Genomic DNA, 12,579 nt, shown 5'->3' on the forward strand with positions numbered 1-12,579 from the left:
CAGAGTTATGTTTACCTGAGGAATGTTTGTTCAGCAAACAACACCACATGGAACAAAGCAGAGTCAGTAATGAGGCCAGCTGTTCAGAAGATTAGAGATTTACAGCGGTGCTTGAACTGGGTATTTGATGGAGTAAAACAGCAGGTACAATCATCTATCCTTATATTACAAAGAAGTATTTTAATTACATTTATGTGTTTGTATCTCCTCAATAATATAGTACATTTTCTGGATTTTCTAATGATTTTGGTTGGACATGAGCCTTTTCAGCTTTGTGTATTTAGACATTTTGGTGCTATGCAGAATGGTATAATTTCTTTCATGAACATTTTACAAAAGTATTTTACAAAAACAATTAGCCATGCCTTAAAGTAATTTTATCAACCTAGTCTCATAGAATCGGGTTACTATAGCCTACCTACATTTTATCAGAATTATTTTTCCGTGGTTCGTTTTATGTATTGCTTTTATTCACTTTTACACAAATCATGGGTAAAAGATTATATTTCATAAACTCTTTTTTCGCCCTGTTTCTCACACAATTCTATCCTATGACATCTTAACACTTTTACTGTAGTGCATGACTTGTAAGGCAATACATTCTAACATTTGCATTACATAACCAACTATATAAGCTTGTTCACTATGAAATTGTGCAGTAGCTCAACTTTAACAGCACTGCACTTGCGATGCATGCAAAGGACCGGAGTACAACTTCTGAAGGGCATGAAAGTCGACACACAAGTCGAAAGTGTCACAGAAACACCACAAAATGACTGGTTGCTTCAGCAATTTAATTTATAATCTCATATTAGTTTTTTATGACTCTAACAATTAGGTTTAGTTTGGATGTTTGGGTTTATTGATTTTAAATTTGATAGAGCATTAACTTTCAGTAAAACAATCTTTTGGAAGAATATTTAACTTACTTTTAGCACCACTTAGTGGACATTTCACCTCGGTTCAGCCGTGATATGCATTAATGAAACGCTTAAAATAATTTTGCAATAATTTTCACAACAGACATGTAATTTTCATAAGACCTGGCTTGATTTTACCACAGTGACCATGTTTAAAGGGGCTTTTGGTCAGGGCTAGGCAGAGGTGGGTAGAGTAGCCAAAAACTGTACTCAAAAAAATAATTACTCAAGTAGAAGTAAAAGTAAAATTACCATTCACTATTTACTTTCAGTGAATGTTTTTTTTTCTCCTTATATTTTGAAAGTGAATGGTGACCGAGACTGTCAATCCCTAACATTCTGTCTAACATATTTTCTGTTCCACATAATACAAAGGGTCACACTGGTTTAGAACTACATAAGGACGTGACATAAGTAAATAATGATAGAATTTAAATTATGGCTGAGCTATCACTTTAAAGGGATAAATTATCCCTTTAAATTTAAATTGAGAAAATTATCTCATAATTACTCACCCTCATTCCACCCCAGATGTGTATAACTTTCTTTCTTCTTCAGAACACAAATTAAGATTTTTAGAAGAATATTTTAGCTCTGTAGGCCAAAGTTGATGCTCCAAAAAGCACATGAAGGCAGCATAAAAGTCCAGCATCACAATCCATGTCTTCAGAATTAAAGAATTAAAATGTTTGCGTGAACTATCCCTTTAAGGGCTCTTGTCAGATCTGGATGAATTTGTCAATAAGAAGAGAGGTTTGGAAACCTTTCTAGTAATGTAGAAAAGTTCTAGTAATCTAGTAGAGTGAAAGTCTGTGACAGCAGTGCACAGCTGTGTGAACTTCTGCTGCTATTAAAGTCCCATTCAATAATCTCTCAATAAATTACACATTAATTAAAATGAAACCCTGTAATATAATGACAGGAACACTACCCATTGTAAAGAAGTAAAAGTAAAAAAAAAAAATCATTAGAAATTGACTTGAATGAGAGTAAAATGTATCCACTTTTAAACCTACTCTAGTACTCAAGTAAATGTAACAGTAAATGTAGCCTGTTACTACCCACCTCTGGGGCTAGGTTAAAAATAAACAAAAACATTCCATTAATGCACTGTGTTGTTGTTTTGTTCTGGGCAGGAGGTCATAAAAGTGTGGTTAAATGTGGTTTCGGGGAAGATGATGACTGTGCTGATTCTCCTCTGAAAAAAGTTACACTGCTGGGTGTATAATGGGGTTATCAAGGGGAGATGATGTTCTATTCATCAAATGTTATTTTCTTTCGACTCTGCTGTTTGAATATATTATTTATTTTAAGGTCAAGACATTTACAAGGGTAGCCTCTGTGCGAGTCCAGTTACTGCTCTGAAGGATGAATACTAAAACATCTCCTGAAAGTTTATGCCGCCATCTGCTCAAATACTTGCTATTACTTAGAGTTTATTTTTTTTAATTCATTATTAAAGTTAACAAAATTAAAAAAATGTAAATCCTTTTTAATACACATTTTTGTTCTTCTCGTCTGTGCACATTATTTCAGGTTAATAATATGCTTGTCTTAAACTGTACATTTAAATTGTCATACATTATTTATTATTAATCAGACTAAGTTTTAAAAAGCCTAAAGCTCACTTTGTTCTTTGTTGTAGTCTTTAGTTGCTCATGAACACTTTTTGCAAATACAGAACATAGACTGCATACTGCAAAACCGTCAATAGATATTGATATTTCTTTCATTCTCTTTCTTTTTTTTCACAGTCTGAGCTTAAATATATATGAAAAGCATTCACACAATATATTAGACAGTCACCGTTTGTGTTAGTAATGGAGTGCAGTTGTATGCATGCACCGTTACAGGTCAGCGCTGTGAGAATACTCCTTGCTGACACTGAGGTGGAAAATGTGAAGATAATTTAATATTGTGTCTCTATTAGATTAAACTCAAAAAGGTTGCCTTGTGTACGTTGGCTCAGTTGTATCGTGTAACTTCATCAATACACATGGAAGCACCACAACAACCTTTCTTCTGGCAAATAACCTCAGTTTACACACCCATTTAGTCATTAATTCTGTCCTCATTTGTCTAATGTCTGGAGGTCAACTCAAGCACATGTAACACTTGAGGTTCCATTTATGGCTTGTAAATTCAGTTTATCTGCTTCGAGGTGACACTACATGCTCATTTATAGTAACGTCTTCTTTTACTTTTCAGAATCTAGAGGTTGGCTAAACTGTGGACTTTTTTTCAAAAGGACATCTGTGTGTTCATTCTATCGTTTATATATATTTATTAATGTCAACAATTACCCAATTTTGGAATTAATGTTTGCATCTAGGTGTAAATAACTCTGGCCACAAAGCACAGCTATTAGCACCTCAATAGTCTGGTGTGATCAATGAGTAAAAAGGCAAAAGAAGCCCAAAATCCCCAACGATGAAATCAAATTATTGTACTAAATCTATCTGTTATAATCACTCTGCAATAAGGTTATATTCGTTACAATGAGAATAAAAAGTAAATATAACAGAAAATATGAAGTACTTTCAACATTGAATAGTTAGTTTAGATATTAACTTGAAAATATTAAGTAAATTCAAAAATTATTTTAAATTAATTTGAGTAAAAAAAAATGCTTTAGTTAATAAATATTATTTAGGATTGTTTGTTGTCTTTCAGTCAAAATTTAGAAAGTCTTTTCATATTTGTTTGAAAATTTGAGTAAAAGTCACAGGTCACTTTTCAAATCTGTTGTTCCCAGCAGGCTACTAGGCTTGAATAATTAATGAGCTTGCATGTTATTTTTCAAGTTGATTGAACTGCCAGAGTGGTGATGGTGTAGTGGGCTAAACCACATAACTGGTAATCAGAAGGTCACTGGATCGAACACCACAGCTACCACCATTGTGTCGTTGAGCAAGGCACTTAACTCCAGGTTGCTCCGTGGGATTGTCCCTGAAATAAGTGCACTGTAAGTCGCTTTGGAAAAAAGCATCTACCAAATGCATAAATGTAAATGTAAATGTAATTTACAAAAATTTTATTGCTGATTTTGTTTACATTTGGTTACTTCTTGTTGAGAAAGTCTAAGGTTAAATGTTCACTTAAATGCACTAATTCATGATAAAAAATAAACACATAAATAAATAAATATCTGTTGATTGTGACCATCATCATTGTTTTGTTTTTGTTGTTGTTGTTTTTTGCACCAAGTGTGAGGTCTAGGTGCGCAGCTTTGTCTTTTGTTTTTGATTGCCGGCAATGCAAGGTGATGTTGCCTAATAGAACACAAAACATGCATAAAGCTTTCCTGTTGCAGGCTTCCGTATGTCATGTGGTACATCATTATACATGTGCTAATAAGGGAAGAAATTTGAATTGTTTAATAAAATAATCATTTAAATTTTACTCAGTTTCTTTAAGTACCATGTACATCAGATTTGTTACTTTCAGAAAAGTTACTTTACTGTTAAATTACTGTTTAAACTGATTTGTTATTATATAAAAATAAATATAAATGTACTTTTTTTGTAATTTAATATTATTTAGTAATTTTAGGAGATTTTACTTCATTTTATACCATTACAATTTATTTAAAAAAACTGTACAAAAACATTCAAAATTAAAATATATTAAATCTTCCTTGTATTTTTTCAGTGTAGTTAACTGCATAGTTTTTTTTTACATACAGTTTACTAATATTTATTTTTAAAATTCAAATTTGTAAACATTAACATTGGTTAATGCGCTATAAAATAACATGAACTTACAATGAACATTTGTATCTCTATAAATAATCATTAACCAATATTAACAAATATTGTTATAAAAAAAATGGTTCATTGTTAGTTCATGATATCTAATGCATTTATCAATGTTAGCAAGAACCTTATTGTAAATTATTCCCTTTATTTTATAATATATAGGCTATTATAATATTTTCTACTTATGTTATTTATATATGACCTCATACTAATTGACTACACTGATGTGGCAGTGCTGAGGGTGGGCCGGGTCGTGATTCCACACACCCGGCCCCTAATCAGGTTAATCAAGCCTCCGAGAGGGATAAAGGCTGACCGGACATGGCGGTGCGACAGAGAGAGAGAGTTACGGGCAGCTGTCCGACACCCCTGCATGTTTTTCTTTTTGGTTAAGTTCATTAATAAATTACAAATTATTTTGGCAAGCTGGGTCTCGCTTCCTCCTTTCCCTTTTACCTTGTTACAACTGAATATTTGCACTTTTTTAAATTAATTTGTGACACTGCAGGGACATTTACAATTTTAAAGAAATGTTGACCAGTACAGGACCTAAACCGTACACTTTCCCTTATTCATTTATATGAATTTTAACTTAAGATATTGATGTTAAACTATTCTATTATACTATAATAATGTTACTAAATATAAATAAATCTAATACAGTATTTGCTGAGTGTACTGTATTATATTGTTAGTACATATGTTATAAAACTAAAAGCATATCAGCCTGATGACAAGGTACATTTGAAATTTGCTTGTAAATGTGTAGTTATATTTGTATTTTTGTTGTTTGCATTTAATGGTAACAGGTGCTTATCAAAATGACAACCTGTGTCACTGATGGCTGTTCCATGGGTTAGTAAATAAATAAATAAATATGATAATTCATATAAATAAATGTCATCGTAGTCATCATTATCATCATCATTATAATCATCAACACCAAAATCACATGCAGTGACAGTATAATTTAGCTTCTTCACCAAGTGGATCCACTTGAGTTGCCACTCTGAAGTCTTGTACAGCTGAGGTTTAATGCATATGCTATGACTCCAGCCACCACGATGCTGCGTGCCACGGCGGATAGAGGTAATGTCAGCTTTTCTATACAGTGTGCAATTCAAGCTGCCAAACTTCAAAACTGATGGGAGCTCTTACAGCTGTGACTCACATTAAATATAGACCCATAAAATGTACTGTTTGGAAAGCCTCTTTGAAAATATAATCTTGCAGGAAAGTTGTGAGTAATTGGTTATCAGGAAACTAGTGGATGACAGATGAATGGGGTCTTTCAAAACTTGCTGTTAGTGGGCAGTGTTAGTGATGTACTTCATTTGATTTTGTTTGAATATTAGATATTTACAACTCTACAAATCATAATCAGCCTTCATTTAATTGAAAGCAATGCTTTGGAGAGGTTTTTTTAGAAACTCAGGCTCATTTGGAATGGAATACTAGTTTACTATTTACTGCAGTAAAGTGCACAGACCTTAGCATGGACAGGAGCAGAATGATAAAAAAGGGAACTGAATAGTAATTATAAATACTTAAATCATTTCGAGTATTTAACCATTTTATTGTGTGTGTGTATATATATATATATATATATATATATATATATATATATATATATATATATATATATATATATATATATATGCTCTCGTTTTAACGCATTAATTCAGTGCGATTAATAACGCGTAAAAAAATAACTAAACTAATAATGCATTAAAAAAAATTACGCAATTAATTGCAATGCCGCCGTACCGTAATAAAGAAGATTCCTGAGAAATGCAAGCTTGTAGTACCACCTGTTTACTCTAGAAGGCAGTAAGTGTAACTTCATCTGTATGAGCAATGCGCAGTTTATACAGTGAACAAATCAACCATTAAGCAGATAGCACAACACAAACATGCGTTACGTTCTTGCGTTCAAAACACTTGATGGAGCGCAAATTCGAATTTAGGGATCTCAAGATGTGTTCTGAGTATTAAAATGTATTTAACTTGACACAGTAACCTAAAAAAAGTTTATGATGCAATGCACCCGAGACGATATACAAACATGTCTGACGTAGGTGTAAATTGACGGGTCCTTAAACAAATCTTAAAAACATTTACGCAATTAATCGCACCATAATAAGGAATATTCCTGAGAAAAACAAGCTTGTAGTACCACCTGTTTACTCCAGAGGGCAGTAAGTGAAATTTCATCTGTTTATACAGTGAACAAAACACCTCAGTAAGCAGAACAACGCAAACTTGTGTTACATTCTTGCGTTCAAAACACTTGAAGGAGCGCATATTCAAACTAAGGGATCTCAAGATGTGTTTAAAGATTGAGTATTAAACTATATTTAACCTGAAACAGTGAACTAAACATTTTATGTTTATGATGCTACACAAGCATGTCTGACGCAGGTGTACATTGATGGGTCCTTAAACAAGACTGCATAATAAATCTACAACTGATTGACAAATTCACTTGTGAAATGGATTGCTGTGAACTGTGTGCCAATGATTGGCTTATGATCAATAATATGGTAGTAAACAACACATTGTATTCTAAAGCCGCTTTTTGTATTGTCTTATCATTGATAACTCTTCTGCTACAAGAATGTAATGCAGCTTGAATTATCTGAATATTTTTATTATATATATATATATATATATATATATATATATATATATATATATATATATATAATTTTAAAATATTTAAAGATAACTAAGTATTATTATTTCATCATTATATAGTGAATTATTGTTATATGAGCGGCTTTCTCAGCAAATATTTCTATATGCGATTAATTAATCGTGACACCATCTAATTCATTTTTTTAATTTTTTAATCGATTGACAGCCCTAATATATATATATAATTCAATTTTTACTACATCACAAATAATAGCCTCTTCTGTAATATTTCTCATTTATTTATTTTCAGACATGATCTGTGATAACCCCATGTTTATTACAGATGTCATAGTAAAACCATGGTATTTTTTAAAGTACCATGTAGTACCATGACAGTATCATGAAATATGAACATGATCAATCATTCAGTACCATGGCATTACCCTGGAAACATGGTGCACAGTGCGAAGGCGCGATGAGAAAGTGCAAGCGCGAGGCGATCAACTGTGTTCCTTGAATAACATATAACATGTGAGTAAGGGCAGCCGGTGCAGTTTTTGGTGTCCCCCTAGGGTATGATTGTGCCCCCCTAGGGAGTTGGTGCCCTACGCAGACTGCGTAATATGCGTATAGGTAGCTGCGGTACCGTGTAGCCTAATGGTATTTTTCTGAAAGTGATTAATCTAATGGCTTATTAGTTTCAACAAAACCAAACTGGCTTTGGCTGAACCAGACAGCTCCTTCAGTTTCTGTCAATATTTTAATACAAATTGAATGTTTATCACTGAATGCGACCGTTCCCATTATAATTAATACATTTGTCTAAACGGCAGGTGCACGATGTCGGAAATGCTGTAGCAGTCGAGTGTTATTATTAAAGTTGAACTTACAGCACAATACATGGAGTGGACGTTTTATCTGACCTGTTACTTGTCTGAGGTAACAGCACCCCAATGTTCCGGGGCAAATTCAGAACTGCATTTTTTGCTTTCCTGAAGGGAACTGCTGCGGCAGGGGACGCCACTCGAAAGCTTGTTCAAAACGGTAGTGAGAAAATGAATCTTTTCTTGAAGGGCCGTTCTACAAGACTGTCCAGAAGTGCTGCTGACTTCTCTGGGCTCTGTCTCATCTTACATGGAAAGTAGAACAGTGGAACCGTGTTTTTTGGTCCGATGAGTCCACATTTCAAATAGTTTTTGAAAAACACAGCCGTCATGTTGTCTGGGCCAAAACGACCATCCAAGCTGTTATCAGCGTCAGGCCCAAAAGACAGTGTCTGTATGGGGGGTGTGTTAGTGATCATGGCATGGGTAACTCGCACAACTGTGAGGGCACCATTAATGCAGACAGATAAGTAAAAATTTTGGAGCAGCATATACTGCCATCCAGCACCATCTTTTCCTGGGAGGTCCCGGCATTTTCAGCAGGACAACCACATACTAGCCGAATAAGCAGAGAGTGTGGGTTATGAGATTGGCTTGCCTGCAGTCTTGACCATCGAAGACCCTGTAGAATTGTGCTTTTGAAGACGTGGATAATGGATGAATGGGGGAAAAATACACATTTTAAATTTAACAAGCTTGTACTTTCAGTGTCCAAATGCTTAATGAGTGTTATTAGAAGAAATGGTGATGTTTTACAGTGGTAAACATTTGAATGTCCCAACTTTTTTGGAGTGTGTTGCAATCATCTGATTTGAAATTACTGTACATAAAAAATACTAAAATAAAAAATGAATTCACAAGGTAAAACGTCATATAATGTGTTGTTGTAGTGATTTCAATACAGCAAAGGGTGAATATAATTTACAAATCATCCCTTTTTGTTTTATTAGCATTTCTCATACTGTCCCAACTTTTTTGAGATTGGGGTTGTAATATTTAAAGCACCTATATAATTGCACAAGTGTCATGCAAATAGTAAGTTAAAATTTGATAGTGCTTAGAAATTAGATTAAAAAGAATGAAGCACAAAAGTGCAGCGGTGTCGCTGACTTCATTAAACTGCAGGAGTTCACTGCAGAATATTTCAGGGAAAAAAGTGTAATCAAGTTATCTCACGTGAGCCCCGTGTACTTGAATAAATAGCTGTACTGTCGGAGGGCTCCCTTGACAGGCTCAAGCTGCTATTTACTTCAGATTAATTTAACTGCAGATCACCGTATCCACTTGTGGATGAAAACACTGAATATTATAAGATGCTGCACTTCCAAATTTACAATGTTAACTACATTTCCTAATCTTATGGTGAATCTATATGGATTTCAAAATGAAATGAACATGGTTCCCAGGATGATGGAGGCATTCTGGTTAAAGACCCCATGAAATTGCTTGACGAGTGCAGTTTTTATTTAATTTTTTTCTGTGTTGATGTATTTTCTATTGAAACAGAAAGTTTGGGTTGTTCATATCAGGCTATAGTTACGTAACGGGCACAACTAGCTAGATGGTTTCATGTGGTATTAGGGGGAGCATCATTTTTATTCTAAAGAACTTTGGTTGGTAAAAATAAAGATGCAAGATGAGTCATCAGTTTGTTTTGCTCTATTTTACGGAATGAGACAAATTGTGTGTTTATGTTTTTGTGTGTCTGTCTGCAAAAAAAATATTTTTTCTTTTTCTTTCAATGTTAAGAAGTACACAAGCATATAAAGGGTTTCCATGTCCCATGGTTGATTTTCAACAAAACTAACATTCATTTTTGTCTTAAGTAAAATGTTTTTCCATGCCTTAATTATTTATTTTTGGTGCTTTTGCATTTACATTTTACATTTATTCATTTGGCAGACGCTTTTATCCAAAGCGACTTACAAAAGAGGAAGAACATCAGCGAATCATCTTAAGGAGACAAAGTTTCACTATCATCAGAATAGTATACAAAACAGATTTAAGTGCAACAAGAAATGTAAATAAAAATGTTTTAGTGACCGGTTAAGTGCTTTTGGAAAAGATGTGTTTTTAGCCGTTTTTTGAAGATAAAGAGTTAGCTTCCGGATTGAGTTGGGAAGGTCATTCCACCAACGTGGTTTTCAAATGTCTTTTGTGTTTTTTGCCTTGTCTCAGACCCAGACTTTCAATACTAAACTATCCATGATAGAAAATAAAAATGTTTAAAATGTAAAGGATGAGAAATAAACATAAAGCTTTTACATTTTTAATTTGTGATTGTGTGAAAATGATTTCTAACCATTTTTTTTCTTCCCATTTATATTATAATTTTGTATTATTATTATTATTACGACTGTCTCACAGTTTTGGCATCATTCTCACCACACCAAACAATTTTGCCACTAACAAAGTTGTTTCAAAAGTTAGTGTACTTGTTATCTATACCTGTTTCTCAATCAGCTCCCTATGTAGTGAATCAGTATATTGTGAACATTAATTTGGGCGCTAGTAAGAGTACTGATCCACTTAACACTGAGACATTTATTTGTGTGTTTAAATGCAGCTGGTATTAATTAGCAAAATTGCTTATTAAATGACTCTATTGTGCATTTTCATGGTAGATATTAAAACACAGTGTAATTTTGAAAGATAAATTACAAATTAAGAAATAATTATACAAAGGAGTGCATTTTTATATTTTTCAAACAACTTTAATATTTAAAAGATTGTTTCAATTTTATAAAAAACTATGGAGCAAAGATAATTATCTATTTATTTTAGATTTTTTTAAAGGCTTTGACATAATATATATTTACACTTGTGCTCGTCCTCTAACGACTTCAAAAGATCTGACAACTTCCCAGTAAGGGAACATAGTGAGTAACCCTGGTTTTTACAGTGTACCCTGGGAATTTTTAGGAAGCAAACATTTCAGCACACTAGAATGATTTTGCGATTGGGAAAGATCTAGAAATGGCTTTCTCCCTGATCAGTGCCCTAACTACTGAACTAGGGACCTGATTGAGATGCACCCTATTTCAACAAAAGTGCCAGTGGAGCATGCTTGAGATGAAATATGAGTGGTGAAAGGTACTGTAAATCTTGTGATCAGGGTATTTTTCCTGGGCATAATTTCAAATCAAGCTGTAGTTTTGACAAATTACACAAAAAAGGTTTTTGTGTATAACATTTAATTGTGTGTATTAAGAATACTTAAAATGTTAAGTAGCACGCAGCAAGACAAAGGCCGCCATTTTATTTAAAAACGTTAACAATGTCATTTTTGTCACCATAATTTCCACCACAGAACTCTAGTAAACACAATACAGAATTTAATATGTGGTGTAAATGACATTGTGGTAGGAATGTTAATGACTTCCAGAAAAAAAGAAAGAAATTACATGAATCACCTGTGATGCATGTACATACACTGTTAAACATTGTAAGTCGAAAAGAAAACAAAATCAGTGAGAGAAAGAAACATATCTGCTAAAAGTGAATTTTAACAACATTTGACCAGTGTTTGGGAGTAGCTAAATACATGTAGCGATGCTACTAACTTAATTACATTTTTCAGTAGCTTGACATTAGCTCAGCTGCTTTTAAAACAGAGTAGCTTTTCCAGATGCAAACTACTTTTTCCAGCAAGTAGCGGTGTATCGTGACCAAACGCTACATCATATTGGTCAGATTATAACTAACGGTCTTCCTTATTGCGTAGTAGCCAAATGTTTACCGGCAAAACGTTCACCGATCTGGCAACATATTTCTGTCTGCTGATCAGAATCAGGCAGCATCTGATTCTGAATTACCATACGTGAATTACCATAATTTACTGAGAGCTTATTACAGCTCACTTGGATAAGAAGAGATTGTATGATGGTTATGTTAAGGCAACCACACTTTGTTTATCTGTGCAGGGGCAGGTAAATCTGAAAATGATAAAAGAACACCATTTTATTATTCTATGTAACAAAGAAAGTTTGTTCTTAATCGATCACACAACAGCATATTTACCTTTACTATTTAAATAAAATCATTCAAAAAGTTATTATTGCCATTTGGGGGATTTTTGTATCTGTTCTAAATATGTGTATTTCGCTTCTCATCATCTGTGCGTTTTTGGGAGCAGCGAGTGAATTATTATTATAATATTTAAAAATATACAGTATATATTATTATAATAATTACTATCATGCAGAACTATTTGATTTCTCCATTTTGTAGCATTTCATTAAATATTATTTTCATGTCAAATAAATGAAAATAATATATATTATGTATTATTATTATGCAAAAAAAATTCTACTTTTTTCACCAAGGAGACAATTTTTGGTTGATGCATTTTTTTGATAGAGCCATACCACAAACTAATAA

Source organism: Xyrauchen texanus, chromosome 40, assembly GCF_025860055.1.
Source record: "Xyrauchen texanus isolate HMW12.3.18 chromosome 40, RBS_HiC_50CHRs, whole genome shotgun sequence".
NCBI classification, from domain to species: domain Eukaryota; kingdom Metazoa; phylum Chordata; class Actinopteri; order Cypriniformes; family Catostomidae; genus Xyrauchen; species Xyrauchen texanus.